Genomic DNA, 16,470 nt, shown 5'->3' with positions numbered 1-16,470 from the left:
TTCACAGGTTCTAGCCAGCTCTGGAAAGCTCTTTTCAGACAAGAGGACCTTGACCATCTTTACAGCACTTGCCAGAGGTGAATCTTTCTCATCCCAGGCAGCAGCAGAGTGCACTTCACTACCAGAGCACATCAGAAGCAGGACCCCTGTATTTCTCATGCCTTTATGGGAAAGGTTATTTTTAAACTGAACTTCTTGCAATCTGTCCTAATCCAAAAATTTCTAAGAACTAAACAGCATTTGAAGAATCTCAGAAAGAAAGCCTTCACACTGAGACAGTGATGGCAAAATTGAAAGAAACCCTGACCTTCTCTGCCATCTCACCCTGCAGTTGCAGGCAGCTGCCTGTCCAAGCTAAGCCCACTGCAAACTGCTAGCTACAACCCCATTCCAGGTTTTACCCTCAGCCGCTCCTCCTAGTACTTCAAAGGGAAAGTATTTTTGTACAGCCCAGCAAGGAGTGTAAACTGTTCAGCTGCTTCCAAAGCAAGATTATTTAACTCTTAAGTACCCAATATCCCTGCCCTCAGCAAGGGATTTCTGTGTAAAGAAAATAAATTTACCAGGAGCCTAAACATTAAGTCTCACACGTTCATGACTTAACTAAAAAGTGACATGTTAATAGTTACCTTCCCATTTCCCCTCCCTCTTGTTCTGGAGGCAAGAAAGAGGTCAGAAAAATTAGGACTGAAAAAATCAATTTGTGAGTGCCATAGAATTACAGGATGGTTTGGCTTGGAAAGGAATTTAAAGCTCATCTCATTCCAATCCTGTGCCATGGTCAGGACATCTTCCATTAGACCAGGCTGCTCCAAGCCCCATCCAACCTGGATAGGGCATCCACAGCTTCTCTGGGCAACCTGTGTCAGTGCCTCACCATCCTCAAAGTAAAGAATTTTTTCCTAATTTCATACAGATACTTTCCATAACGCATTATTAATTTGTTTAAACAGCTAGAAGACATCATTTCTCTTGAGTAGTGTCAAGTCAGCTATAACTATCTAAATACCTTCTGATGTCAGGCCAAAGGATCCCACAAATCCAGCAAACTCCAGTAAGCTAAATGCTTCCCTTGGCCTCCCACCCATTCTCACAGTAGGGACAAGCTGGAGCACAGGCTTCCTAACAAATGAAACCTCAAATAAATCTTTGCAAAAAATATGAAAATAGCCTGGCTGTCTTTATGTTGAGAGACAACTGTAAAGGTCAATCAATCTTCTGTTTTTAAACTAAAAATGGGACCAATTTAATTACTTTTGTTCCAAAGTTACTCCTGAAGTTTGAGTTTCCACACTTCAGTTACTTCCCTACCACTTGGAGCACACAATGAGTGGGCCACTGCCCGCCACTCCCCTCCTGTTCCCTGGGGTGCCAATTTTGTTTCAGGCCCAGATGGCTCAAAATTGCATGCAAACACTTATAACCCACCTTCCACCAACACAGAGATCCAGGGAAAAGCACTCATCTTTACATTAACAGAAGATGGGTGAACTTTGATCTCAAACAAGCCACTTCATTTAGTCTGACATCAGCATATATACTCAAGCATATGTACTCATATTATTTCAATTACAGAATCTGCAAAAACCATTGGAATTTACTGTATCCAAGCTTCCCTTTGCTTGGTTATTAAACAACAGAGGTTGCCTACTAATTAAACACAAGACTCTTGCTTACAGTGGGGCTGTTAATGCCATTTTTCTAATTATCCTTTTATTCTCTACCTTCTTTTTTTATATCACAGCTTGTCTGACTTGTATTTGTACAAGGCTACACTCAAGCTGCAACTTCTTTACTAAGGCACTGTATTTAAAACACTCAAAACCTGGTAGATATGCTGCCAAAACCTTCATCCAGATTACAACACAAAGTAAGATATTACTCCAGTTTTAGTTTGGACATTTTAGTTCTGAAATATTTCTTTTTTTCTCTCACACCTAGCTGATACTTCAAATAACTGCATAATAACCTCTGTTACCAACAGAGAGAATGAAAGCTCAGATAGATTCAACTCATTGCTGCTTTATGAAATGTTATCCTGTATCTGCACAATGAAGAAGGGGTTCCTTTGCAGAATGCTGCAGGTACTCTACATATATATATATATATATATACACACACACAAAGGTAACTTTCTTCCTCTGTAGGATGAAATAAACAGTGCCTGCTACAGCACTGCTACAGCACCAGCACCACCATTGCAACAGTTTTGGTAACAAGGATCTGGGATTTGCCACGGTAAATAACTGCATTCCCATGTTGCCTCCCGTCTGGTGGCATTAAAATTTCTCTTTTCTTCTCCCTTCTTTTCAGCAGTATCACTTATTTCAAGGTGGTCTCAAAGTTCTAAGAGCAGGACAGAATTACCATGAGGAAAGTTAGGGGTGCAGGTGTGGAAAACACAAGCAGTAAAACCAAGTGTTAAAAACACTTTTGGGTGTGCAAGTCAATGAAGTGTATCCAAGTTCTTTTGCCTCAGACCTGATTTTGCTGAATGGCAGAACAGTCTTGAGTTCTTCTCCTAAAACTCTTAGGAATCTTTGACATCCAGCCCATGAGCTGCCTCTTCCGACCTGTCTGTGGTTTCAAAACTATGGTTTCAAAGCTAAGACCAGTCAGAACTGAAGAGACCCTGTAAAATTATAACTTTCTGTAAGCATTTAATGTGATGAAGTTGTTAATTTTATGATCATAGTTTTCTACATGACCTGTCTCAGTACACAAGAAGGACAAACAGAGTAAGGCTTAAAAAATTAGAGAGGTTACCACCTGTAAGAACTTCTTATTTGAATGCAAGTTGAAAAGTTACCCATCAAACGATGCTGTGCAAACCTGAAACTGGCTAAAAAGCATCCGCAATATATATGGTTCATATGGCTGCCTGAATAGCTCCTTCACTGAACGTCTCTACAAAACATGGGTACGCAATTCACACCAGAATATACAGAAATAACAGCCTGTTCTACATTATTCAGGTTTTTGAATTCCCACTCAAAATACTCCATGTTCTAGGTGCTGCATTACTTCACTACTACTGGCTGATATTTGCAACAGCTGCATCACTCACTCAGCAGCAGAGCCTGACATGTCAGCACAAACTCTACATATAGACAGGAGACACGAAATTTCCATTTTTTTTTTTTCCTGAAGACTAATGAAACAGCTTGGGCAAATCACAACAGCAGGCTTCCCAGACAGATAAAGCAGAGAGAACTCGGTTGAGCTGTACCGTGAAAACACAGCTGTGGCTGTTTGCAAAACTTTGGTGCTGCAATTGACAGCTACAAGGGAAAGTGTGTCACAGGGAATTTTGGTGTCATGCAGCAGTGCCTGTGGCTGAATGTCCAATACAGTGCTCAGGGTCGATGGTCATACCCAGTCCTTCTCAGTGCTGAACTGGAAGACTGGACAGAATCCAAAATATTTGATAATAGATCACTGTTACCTGGAAGCAGTATTAACTTTATACTAACATTTTTGCACAAGTGATAGATGCAAGGCCTGAAAGAGACATTAAATTGTATTTTGAAAAATTAAATGATTGCTCTAATATTTAATTGAAGGGAAAAAGAAGCTCTGCCTGCCACATTTTCAGTCTAGAGATATCTTCAACCAGTGCAGCAGCTTAAAATCTCACACTACAATTTCAGAAACTTGATTTGGCTTTGGGCAGATAGGTTGAGGAAAGGTGGTTGACCAACACTTCTTATCACAAAATGTACTATAAAATGAAGTTGATGATAAATTTTTAGGATTCTGCTATATGGATTAAAAAAGTACTATATAACCTAACAGACTAGCACATTGATACAACTATTCATGCATGACCCATCTTTTGGGCAATATTAGAAAGAAAGAAAAAAAAAAGTAAATCCCACTGGAACTTTGAGATGTGTCTGAATAGCCAATTTTTGGATCTGCTTATTTGCACTTTAATTCTCTCTGTCAGATCTCTAATTTTGACCCTAAGAAGGGCACTGAACTGATTTTCAAAGCACTACTAATTAGCTTTGCTCAAGAAGGGTAAGGTCTCTTGAGATGAAAGATACGAACCCTAGTTTCTCTGCCTGCAACCCATCTGTAAGTAATTTCATCATGAAATATCAGAACATGACAGAAATAGTGCCACCTATAAAATCATCCTGAAGGATAACCATGACTCAGGCACCAGTGATTATTTTAACAGACCCTGCAGGGCTGTGTTGGGAATTCCAAGATTCTACACCACCTTGGCATTTCCCTTCAGTGTCAAAGCTTTGAGACCTAGTCCATGTCAAGGGACCAGAGATAAGACATACTAAAAGTAACACTTAAGGAGCATCACATATAAGAAATTCTCTCTTTTCCTAATTTAATTATTTTACTACACATTTGTGGCTGGATAGAACAAAGAGCTTTTATCAAATACTTCCAACTGCAGGACCAAACCAGTCACATTTCAAAACAAACCAAAGCTTCCTTCTCTACCCTCAAATGAGAAGAGAAATTCAGCTACACAAAGATTAACTCTGAATTAGTTAGAGGTTATTATAATTTTTTCCTGTCTTAATTATTATAGAAGAGTGAGGTTGAAACATTAGGATCATGAACTTTTATTCATTCTCTTGCAAATCATTTTCACCTTTAAGTTCAGAAACAGTTGTGTGTTTCCCTGGCAGCTCCCTGAGAATTCACACAGGAACTAAAAGGAATCATAAAGTGAGAATTCAAAGGCAAGAAAAAGGCACCAGGAAAGAAATCAGAGGTCAAACCTAATTTATTTTCCCCCTTGCTCACCCATCCAGATTTAACATCAGTCACTGCTTGTCCATCAGGGCTCCTGGAACCATGCTGCCAGCCCCAGCAACAATCTCAGGCTGTAACCAGCATCAGAGCCCTTCCAGAAGGCAGCTCCCCACCTCCTCTCCACCCACCCCAGAGAGCAACAACATGAGCTTGGAAAAGCAACCTGTGAACTGCTGCTCTGCCAGGATTAGCTGCCAAATTTTAAACACCGTGAATGAAGTTTATTCACCCACTGAAAAATCCAGTAACCTGCCTCAGTACTAGAAATACGATCCTTGAGTCTTAACATCAGAGACCAATTCCCCATCAGCTAAAGAGAGACAGGAACATGCCAACAACAGAAAATATAAGTATTTCCCTAAAACATGCCTGATTTCAAAGCAATCTTTTCTAGCATTTCAGTTAGGCAGCATATGCTCACCTGTTGCAAAGCAGAGCGTATGTTTTGTTCTAACCTATTTTGTTCATGCTTCCAATAATTCGCTTCATTCACTGAGCCATCCCCTCAGCAAGGACATTTCATTGACAGGCTTCTAAATGGATGGTAAATAAACCAAACCAGAAAACACAGGTATCCACAAAGTCCCAGTCAAAGAGCATATTCTTAATGGCTTTAAAGATTACTACACACTTATAAAGGTACTCTGTATCCTTAAGAAGTAAACTGAAGGTGAAGCACTGAAAATGCCTGCAATTACTCTAAAAAAATAAAAAGGATGTTTAATGTAAATTGCCTTATGTCTAAATAGATATTGGGGGTATTTTTTAAAAATTATATTCTTCTAACAGCTGTCTCAGCTTGAAAAGGTAAATAAAACCAACTCCTCCTTCCAGAGGAACAGTTTGTAATGTTGATTCCATAAAACACAAACAACAAAAATCTGTGAATTCACGTAGAGATTCTCTTTCAGACTAAGAAATGCTATTCTGTGCTGGGAAATGAAGCCCTGCAGTTGGCCATGGATATGCCACATTATCATACTGATACAAAGATTAAATTCCTCTATCCTGCAGTTCATGAACCATTCCTTAAAGCAGAGTAGCCATAATCACCATGCCTCAAAAGGCAGAGAAAGTGCTAGAGGATATTCTCCAGCTGGGCAGTGTTTACAGTTAGCTATACCCCAGCAACTGCTTTAGGATGGCTTTCTTCTAAGGCTTATTCAACTTCTCTCTTTTTCTTCTGAGCATCTCTTGTTTGTTGTTCCAAGCTTTCTTTCTGACAAGAATGCTATAAAAAAGTCAAGCTCCCTGCCCCACAACTTTCACTTGACAGATACTCAGGATTCCTACTACTTTTCTCAGTTGTTCCTACCTGGACTAGTCCTAACCTAGGTTGAAATTCTGCTGTCTTAAGAATAAGAACAGATTGCATCAGTTTGTGTATTCTGTTCTAAAGACTGCAGAGCCCATTTTATCTGGAATATGTTTAAAATTACAAGATTTCAACATTCACCAGTACTTGGATAGTACAACTGCTAAAAATATATATATAATTCAGCTTCTTAAGTAGTGCTACCTAGTCTAACAAATACCATTACCTATGAGGTTATTTGCTAGCAATATCCTTACCACACAGTATGTTCTATCACTTACACAGGAGGCAAATATCTTCCCAGCTTCACCAATTTGAATTCTAAGACACCAAGTGCAACTTAAGGATAGAAAAGCAATTTGCAAAAATTCTCATTGCAATAATGTCTATCTAGATGTATGCTACTGTCTATTATTTCCTGCTAAGACAAAAGCACACTGACAGAGGGAATCACAGAATCATTATTAGGATCAAGTCCAATACCACCATGTTCATCACTCAACCATGTCCTTGAAGACCACATCCACACATTTTTTAAACTCTTCCAGAGATAGTGACTCCATCACTTTCACTAGGTAGTCTCTTCCAATGCTTTACAACCCTCTGTGTGAAATTTTTTTCCTAATACCCAATCTAAACCTCCCCTAGCACAGCTTGTGGTTGCTGGAGAAATCCTGCCAAGAGAGAGAAGCACCAAGTATTTCCATACTTGATAAATTTTCCTGTCTCACAAGGATATTTCAGGGTATGTAGGGAGAAGGAAAACCACCTTTGTTAACAACAGTTTGGAGGCAGGAACTAAAGGAAAATCAAGTCACTATCACATCCACTCATCCCTAGACACAAGCAGCGGAATGGCACTCCAGCAGCCATACAGTTCTTTCTCTAGTTTTGTGTATTACAAAATTCTACTTACTGGCATATTTCAGAAACTCTCACTGCTACATTAGTAAGGTACAGGTCTCTGTTTCTCTGCTGAGTGTCTGTAGTAAGAGAAGCCTTACTCTGAGTAAACTTCTTATGACAAATAGACAAGCAAGCACTTTCCTCCTGTGGTTGATTTCCAGTACTATTTATCTACCTAGGCAGTGACATTGATTTCAGTTGCTGAACTAGAAAAGGCTGTACCAACAGAGAAGTGCATCTACAGAATGTCTAAACCCATAAACCTTTATCTGTGTAGGCCGTGCATTAAAACAAATTATCATCACTGAAAGACAGATCTTTTTACAAAGTGAAAACGTTCAAAGTAATACACAAAAAATCTGCTATTTCAATAATGGCATTCCAAGTTTACCCAGGAGATCATCCTGCAACACAAAGTGTACAGAACTTCACAACAAACAGTGAGTGCAGCAGAGCAGGATACAGCAATCTGCCTGAACTACCAGCATCCACACAGAAGTTCCAGGAAAAAATGCCATTGGTTTACCGTCCCCGTTGGCCCTGGCAAAGTTTCTGTGGGTCAGGACATCAGTAATAAGGGAGCCCACATGACACCCACAACACAGGGCTAAGAGGGGAAAGCAGAAGGGAAATATGGCAGGGAAATGAGGAAAAGAAAAGCTCACAGCAAAAGCTGAGGGAACACTTTCTTACATTGCTTACTTGCTTCCTCCTGTAGCACCATCAAGGTAAAGGCTCAAATCACAATAAGGTCTAAGACACCAAAGCCAGTGGCGTTTTAAGTGCCCAAACCCCACACCTCTGTTTCATAAAGTACAGTGCCAGCTCTGAGCAGCCCATTGACAGTGGAGCAGGGAAGTCACTGAGGCAAAGAAGCCCAAGATGGGTTAAAAATGACTGAGAGTTCATCCCTCAGGTATCTTTTTTAAGACTCCTGCCCAAGTCTGGTCAAAGTTTCATTAAAGTCAAACAATCCAAGTGGCAATTTCCTTCTAAAACATTTTCCTATGATTTCCAATCAGCTCCTACTGAGAGTCAAATCCTAAGTTTTCAGTTCCTCTTCATACCACAACCTGCTTCTTCCTTAGGGTCTTTGACAAACACCTCTGTGATTCCTGAAGGCATTCCAGGCCTGACCCACTGTGGATCCACCTGAGTTTATACAGCTAATGGAGAAGGATTCACTGTAACTGGGTGTTGCTCTAATTCTATTTTACTGTATCCATCTCTTTTACAATGTGCCTGTAGCAAGGCTCAAACAAGGAGCTACTATCCGGTTACTGGACTACCCCCAAGCTGTAGGAGCTAGAAAGGAAATCAAGTGGTTCCCCCTGTAAGTAAGTATTTAAGCAATATTTCTGTAACATAAACCTACTCTGATGTCTACAGATCCAAAAGAGACCAAAGAGTAAACAGAGAGAAAGAAATTCTGTTGTGTGAGGAAGAACTTCTGCTCCAGTTAAAAAGAATACATACTGGAGTGATCTGAAGCTGCCTATAAATATTCAAGAACATCAAAGCCGGTCCTGTTAAATTAAAAATGCTGTCACACAGATAGGAACTAGCCTCTAGCACTGCCAGCTTCAACATGTGAGCCTCTGATCTGAGAGGCAGAGGCTCAGCTCTTCAAGAAATTTTATTCAACATAAGAAGAGGAAAAAAAAGTGAACCAGCAGTTGAGTTTAATAAGGATATTAAATACTTTACGAGTGAGCTAAGTAGAGCTTAACTCTTTCAGGACACTTCAGCCCTTTCACTGAAAAGGACAGTAGCTTCTTCCCATACAACTTTCAAGGCTGGGATGTGTCTGGGCTCCAGGAATATTCCTATCCAAGCCCCTGAAACAAACACTTAACACAGACTTTGAAAATGGAGATTCTGTCCATACCGCATACCTCACACATATATGTGTGCATACATTTTGGCTGACTATTCCACATCAGGGATCTATGTTTAATATTAAAACTGTTCAGAAAGATTTCAAATCACCTTCCCACAGTTGCCTGAAAAGAACAGGAGTGGTAGACAACAGGAGAGCAGACCACTTCTGTTACTTGCGGAGATTCAACTCTGGTGTGAGAAATTTACCCCAATCTGCAACTACGACCATGTTATTTCACTGTAGGAAAAACTCTGTCAATTCCCAGTATCCAAACCCAAAAATACTATCCCTGACAGTTCTGAATGGGGACAGGGGAACTCTGGCAGAGTAACTTTCTTAAATAAAATAATGGAAAACCGAAATACAGTCATACTTTAGAAGTTCTTTTGCATTAACAAGTCCTCAATGTCTTTTCTACAGATAGTTTTGGCATGTAAAAGATTCAAGAGAATTCTTTTAAGGAGGCAAAACACTGCTGGCTACCAGACTGGGGATACCTTGTCTCTGAGCAAAAAGAGGTCTCTAGACCTTGGCTCCTCTTAAATACTGAACTCAGCAGCATCCTTTGGCACTGTTTCAAGAGTTCATTTCTTGCTCCCAGCCCTGCTACACATCATCGAGGATATCTGCCAGCTTGGCATCCAGATCCTAGTGTTCATCTACTCTTTATTCTCACAGCAGGCAAGACAGCATCTCCTCTAAAAGGCTTCTAAATAAATACAAATCAGGTATGAGAAAGTATGCTGGACTTATTGAAATACAATACTGGAATGGTAACCAATACCTTTCCCTGTTGTATCATACACACCTGTAGAGATTGCCTTAGGAGAAATCCAAAGCCAGCAAGGACAGGTTAAACCTTGTGCAGCAGGAACAGAAAACACTAGTGCACACAACTGGCATGCTGTATATATAACATTGATGTTTTATCTATGAGACACAGGTATTATTATTGTTGCTGTTGTTATTAGTGTAAAACTGATCAAGGCTCAATTAAGAGTGTCACCATTTAGCCAAGCCCAAACAAGAAGTCTATAAATCTTCAAGGGCAGTCTCTGTGAGGAAAACAAAATAGAATTTAAAGAACCCCACAGCCTTTAAAAGAGGTTCTTCTCCAGGAACCACAGAATTGTGAAACTGACCCATCAGTGTAAAAAAACTGAACAGAATACCTTCTGCATTTCCAATTCAGTTCTTCAAAGGTATATTTCTTAATGTGTCATCAAAGTAGACAGTTTAAAAGCTCAAAACTTGCAGTTCCAAAAGTGAACTCAACTGCAAGTTTAGTTTTCAGCCTCTTCTGCCTGGGGAAGGAGGGGCAGAGTGGAATGGATAAAGCAAGAAGCAGAGAAGAAGGATTTTTCACAGCCACACTTAAACCACTTTATATTGTGTGTATTTTTTTAAAGCAGGCAAGCATCAAAAGCTTCAAAGTAGGAAAACAGATCTTGGCACAAACTAGGCTCTTTTCTGAATTAAAAGCAATTTTTCAAACACTACAATCAGAAGTATTTGAAAGCTGCTTACCAAGCACATGCAATAAATTCACAGTAGGAGGCACATACTTGCAACTTGCATGCCTGTACAGCTAATTAAACAGTTGTACTCAAACCATGACTGCAGACTCTAGAATATGCCCCTTAGTTCTTCTCAGGCCAGTCATCTCCTCACTGATTCTTCCATTTGCTTTAATACTGAAAATTATGCAAAATAATAAAGCAGCTTAAGCTCAAGGAAACCAACAGAAAGCTAAAGCTGGCCATCAGCTTTAGAAAACAACTAAAATCCTCACATTAATGCACCGAGTAACATGCATCTGGGAAGCCTAGAGAGTCTGCATATATTAAGCTGCATATTTAAGGTTGTACTTGTGTCTGGAACATAACAGGCACCTAATCAACCTCTGTAAACTGGCTCTTCATCTTAAAGCCAAGTGCAACAACAAAAGTCTCTAAGCAGCATGAAAAGGAAATTCAAAAAAATGAATGAAAGCAGTCCGCCACTGTGGAGAAGACACCCTAAGTCACCAGAGGCCTGTTTTCCTGAGCACTACTGCTCAAACCTAATGGAAGCACAGCTTCTCCAATGGGATAACTGCAGTAAAGTGCAAATTTTGGGTATCCACAAGATCACACTTCCCTGGTCACCTCTGGTTTGTGCCAAGCAGTGGAGAAAAATGCAGAAAATAGAATTACTTTTTTTTTCTTTACATCAATTTTCTGCTGCTGTTTTAACAACTTCAAACCACGTCCTTGTTTAAGAACAATCTATTTTTCCTTTGCTGATCCCTGTGAGTGTGAAGAGCCCTCCTTTTAAGCCAGGAAGTGAGAAATAAGGCCAAGCATTCAAATTGCATTCATTCTGTTTCTATGTGTAGGCACACGCTCTGGTTTGAACATATTTGAATACTGAAGGGCAGATGCCCAAAACAAGAGACAGTTTGTACCAGTTAACACTTAATGCTTCCTAAATTGAGCACTTCCAATGTAGTAAGTGTATTAATGCAAATACATGTACCACCTACATAACTGGGTAGAACATACAGCAGATTACTGCATCCAGATATTATCTTTGCTTAACCAGTCCAATGCTGGCCCCCTGAAAGTATTTATACTTTGAAAAAACGTTTCTGAAAGTTATTTTGGTTCAGAAGGGCCTCACTTTGCAATTCCAAAACAAGAACTAGAAGACTGTAATAAAAAAAGGGAGCCTTTATAAATACACACTCCACCACAAGATGGTATAAACTGGAAGAAAATTACTATGTATGCTAATCAATGGTTTTATACAACTACTCAAGACTTTCCTATAAGATCTGCTCGCAGTAGAGCTGCCTGAGGTTCCTTCCCTCCAAGTCTGCCACACTGAATTATGTCCTCTACACGCTTCACCTGGTGTCATTTCAGAAGCCCTGCAGTAGGCAAAGCACTAAAGAAGCAGCTGTGCTGTCCAGTAAAGGCACCAGCGAGGTGCTCAGGGGAGTGAGTGCCAGTTCCACCCATGGGGCATGGCTGGCCACAACTGCTGGTAACACTGTCAAGTAGGCTGTAATTAGATATAAACCACTGTAGTCACATAGATCCAGTCTAAACATAAATAAATATGTATAAATGAAAATAAATTTTCCAAATGTATCCATGTTTAACAATTTTTGAGCACCACTTCTCTCTGGGACTTCTTCCTACTTCCACCTCCCAAACAAGCAAGAGGAGCACATGGAAAAGGAAGTGGTGAGCATCCTGCTACCAAAGGCAAGGTTTTCAACAGAACAGACCTTCAGCATCTGTGAGGAATGTTTAACTAAACATATAGCTATATGCAGAAAAGTTACCTGAACTCCCACAAACTATTTTCCCCACTTGATTCCCAACCTTTACTTAGAAGTATGGAAATTGCACTGGTTGGTCTGAGCACCGAGCCAGTGCTGTGAGCTTTCTGCTTTTACTTACTTAACCTACTTTATTCTTCTTCCTCTAAATGGGTCACATTAGCATTTTTTGATCTTTCCACACTGTAATGTCTTTTTCTGCATTTTCTTACACTGTGCCTCCTACCTTTTCTTCAAGGGACTGCCTCAGTCTTGCAACAAGGTTCTGATAGGATCTGGTATTGCTGCAGATCTGTGCAAGTAACACAGACACAGGAGTTTCCTTCAGAACCAGTTACCCATCACTGAATTTGGTACCTCATCTTTCAGCCCCCTCCTGTGTCTTTTCACCACCATTCTAAGAGACATCTTGGATACTGCAGTGTTGATGAATTAACAAAAAATAAGCATCCTTATTTACAACACTGCAGCTAGAAACCAGTGAGAACAGGCAACTCCTTGTGAAATAAGCCAGCAATGATGTGACTGGGCTGGAGCTCAGCATGATAAAACCTAACCAAAACACCTCAATGGGCTGTCTTCAACTCCCTCCACATCAAAGTACACAACAGGATAAAGCACAATTGAAACTTTAAAAAAACAAAATAGAGGGAGGAATAAAACTGGACCAATCTGTACTGAGATCAAGCCCAAGACAACACCTCTGCTTTGAGCAAGCTGCCTGGGCATTACACTCTACAAAGGCTGTCCAGGTACAACAACCATGCAAGTCTTTGCCTAAGTGATCTCTTATTTTGAAAGCAAATTATGCCTCCTTTAAGGACACGATGACAAAGCAAACCTGAAGCCCAGATAAATGTATTGTGCCTGATGTCCTCGGGATCTTTACTGCAAGCCACAGATTTACAGTTAAGGTATGGAATCTAACACAAACCCAATCACAGGCGTCTTCATATTCTAAGAGGATAACTAGCAAAGAAAACATTCAATAATACAGTGACTCAAAGCCACAAATAATTCCACTTCCTCATTTTGAATGGCCTTCAGGCACTCAGCAAGAAGAAACTTAACCTGCATGATCACAAAACAACAACCAAAAAAACCCAAAAATACGTACTTTTGTCTTCCACTCTCAAAGGGCACAAACATTCCATTGACTCAGCCTCCTCTGATCATGGCTAGACATCTATGTATCTGCACAGTTATTTCACATCACTCCTTTCAACACCATTAAAAACTGCCAATGCTTCGGAGTACAGTTTGCAACCTTTAGTAACTTTTGCATTTTGAGAAAACAGAGGAAAGATTCAAAGCCATTGAAGTAAGGGAAGGGAGGAAGACAGAAGGAAGGAACACATAGGCACTGTCTTGCAGTCCAGTTTGAAGCCTCCCCATCTTCTACAAGAGAAAGACAGGCAGAAATTTGCTACTGGGAAGTGTCATACAAAAAGTTGGGAAGTGTCCCACTTCTGTTTTCTTCCTGAAGCTTAAAGAACTGAGTTATGCTTGTTCTCCCCAGACTGTTACCTTTTAAGCACAAAAAAATACATGCAAGTGGAGATTATTACATCATCTACACACTGCTCAATGGCTGCATAAAGCTCATCATTTCCCTGCTGAGGCTTCCAAGCAGAAACAAACCAACCAAAAGACAAACTTTTGTTGCACAAGAAAAACTATGTATAATATCCTCAAATCTCTCCTCCATGCTGCCTCTCTCCAAAATTGTATCTCCCAGTAATCCACCTATATTGCTGTATTCAGCAGCACATTGATGGCAGGAGTACCAAAAAAGAAAGACTGAGAGAAAACTGACAACGATGAATGTGCATCAATTAAAGTTTTTGACACATCACAGACATTAAATTTGATCCTCTTCCCCGAGCACCTCAACTGAGCAGTCCCATCACAACCACAACTTTATAAGAAGCATGACATTAGATGCTCCACTCCTTAGCTATCAAGCTGAACATGCAAAAAGAACAGGATTTCACCAGTTTCAAGTAGAAGATACATAATCTCACTCTGAGCAATAAAGCCACTGCTAGGCAAATCAGTGATTTATACTGTCCAAACACTGTCAGTCTGTGGCCATGTAACATTGAGCCTGAGACAAGACTACATTCTGAACTTTTGCCCTGAATGGTACGAGAAGTTTCAACCATAAGGACTTCTCCAGTCATAATTTGTTTTAAAGCAATATATCAATTTAGAGGTTTCAACAAAGTCTGGTTTTCACAGTCACTCTCTAACCAAACATCTGCAACTTCCAATCTCTTGACCATATCTATGGGCAGTATACTGCCCCAAGAAACTCAGGATATTCCAGTATGCCAGATACCACCAAAATGGTTAGACTTTCGAGCAGTTTAAGGACCAGCTGACACAGCAACATAAGGATGAATTTGCTGAATACAAACTGTGGCCACATGAAAGAAGACATATGAACATTTAATCTCTCTGAAGAGTTATTCTGGGGAGGCACTTGACCCTAATAAGATTCATTCACAATAACTTGAGAAACAATATAATAGCACACCACTACTGGATAGGAATCTGACCAATAACCAGTTCAGGAGTGGATGTATGACCTATCAAAAGCTGAAAGTGCATTGTTTCTTAAGGTTGGTTGTTTTTTTTTTGTTCAGACTTTCAAGACCAATGAGTAATTGATGCTATTAACATAAACAAAAGTAAGCCTTTGTGTAGTCCCAAAACCACAATTCCTTTGATCCATTCTTTAATGTGTGCCTGATTTTCAAGAATTCCTAATATTTCATCTTAAAGAAAAATGCATCTTATTCTTGAAAGAGCTCTGTGCACTGACAAAGGGGCTGGGGCCAAGAAGAGCTTGCTTCACTGACTGATGTTCAGCTGCTGCTGAACAGATTCTGAGTGGCAATAGCTTCATGAGCCTTTTCTAAACCTCACAGTGAACTTTAAATGATGATTCAGAACAGCAGATTCAAACTGTTCTACAAAAATACAACCTAGCTGAAAAAAGGGAAGCAAGACAATCCTGTGAAAATCTCCATCAGTTTTGACTCTGATATCTCTCTTTCAGGATGAGATAGAGGAAAAGTAGGCACTGACAAGAGATTTTAGATCTAAAACCTCAACAGTGAAAACACAACTGATAGCATTCAGTCTAGCAACTCTGGAACAGTATCTGCCAGGTTCTCTCCTCTGAAAAAAGAGCAGCATACACAGGTCATGAAACAGAAAAAAACCCAAACCTGTTCATGATATATATTATCTAGCATGCATCCAGATGAATAAGCAAATCAATTTTTGAGTGATAAATGACTGTAAAAGATTTGCCACATCATGTGGCTTTTGCTGTAGTCTTTTCTATTTGGGGTGCTGTCTATTCAGGCATGAAGAGGAAGCTGACAGGTGATGTTACATACAATAAGGCCTGCAAAAGTATATTTAATGCACTTGTTTCCAGTTGAGCAAATCTGAGTCTTAACAGAACAGCTTATTTTTTTCTCCACTTTTACTTACAGTCACCAAGAAAGTATGACCTCAGTAAATGGCTTATGTTCTGTTCGTAATACTAACACCTGACACAAAAGGAACCTTTGAAGTCTCCTGCTGGCTCCAAAGACACTATTAAGTCTCAAAATGAAAAAGCACTAAAAGATTAAAAAATGTCCATGTCAGTTCCAGCCCCTATTAGCACCACCTCTTCTAAATGTCATAATTATAACTTAATTGGTCCACCCTCTTTTCTCTGAAAAATCACCTTACATCAGCAATTTTTCCTCACGACTCTTCTGCCTTCAAGAGAACTTTTATAAGAAATCATTCCAGCTGAAACTGTTTTGAAATATGAAGCATTCATAACCAGTATTTTCTACTTTAAAAAAGTAATTTTGATAGTATTGTGTTTGTAGAGCTTTAAAAGGTTTTTTTTTTCAGAATGTACTTGTTACCAGTTAGACTATTTTAAATTTTGTATGTATATTTACATGTGTTCCATATATGCATGTGTACATATGCAGACATATATGGAACACAAACAAACCCCACAGCTGTTAAAGAGAAATAATGATTACTATTGGTACTTGCTTAAAAGTCAAACTTACTAAAGCACCAATCAAGTAATTTTTCTCTACTTAACCAAAGGGGGGGAAAAAAAATAAAGTCAGCAATTACAAGTGACTACAAAGGAATTAGATAAGCACTTCAAGAGTTTCAATAAGAGTAAAGGACAGTTGCGTTCAAAGACAAGAAGCATTTCTCTGGTGA

General features: G+C 39.6%; 1 protein-coding gene across 7 annotated transcripts in view; it reads right to left on the bottom strand.

Annotated features, from left to right (window-relative positions):
- ZNRF3 (zinc and ring finger 3) overlaps positions 1-16,470 on the bottom strand; it is a 76,530-nt gene that overhangs the window by 48,592 nt on the left and 11,468 nt on the right. The gene's annotated exons all lie outside the window — the stretch shown is intronic.

The sequence above is a fragment of the Cyanistes caeruleus genome, chromosome 18, assembly GCF_971803275.1.
Source record: "Cyanistes caeruleus chromosome 18, bCyaCae1.hap1.1, whole genome shotgun sequence".
In the NCBI taxonomy this organism is placed as follows: domain Eukaryota; kingdom Metazoa; phylum Chordata; class Aves; order Passeriformes; family Paridae; genus Cyanistes; species Cyanistes caeruleus.
This window is presented reverse-complemented; position numbering and strand designations above follow the sequence as displayed.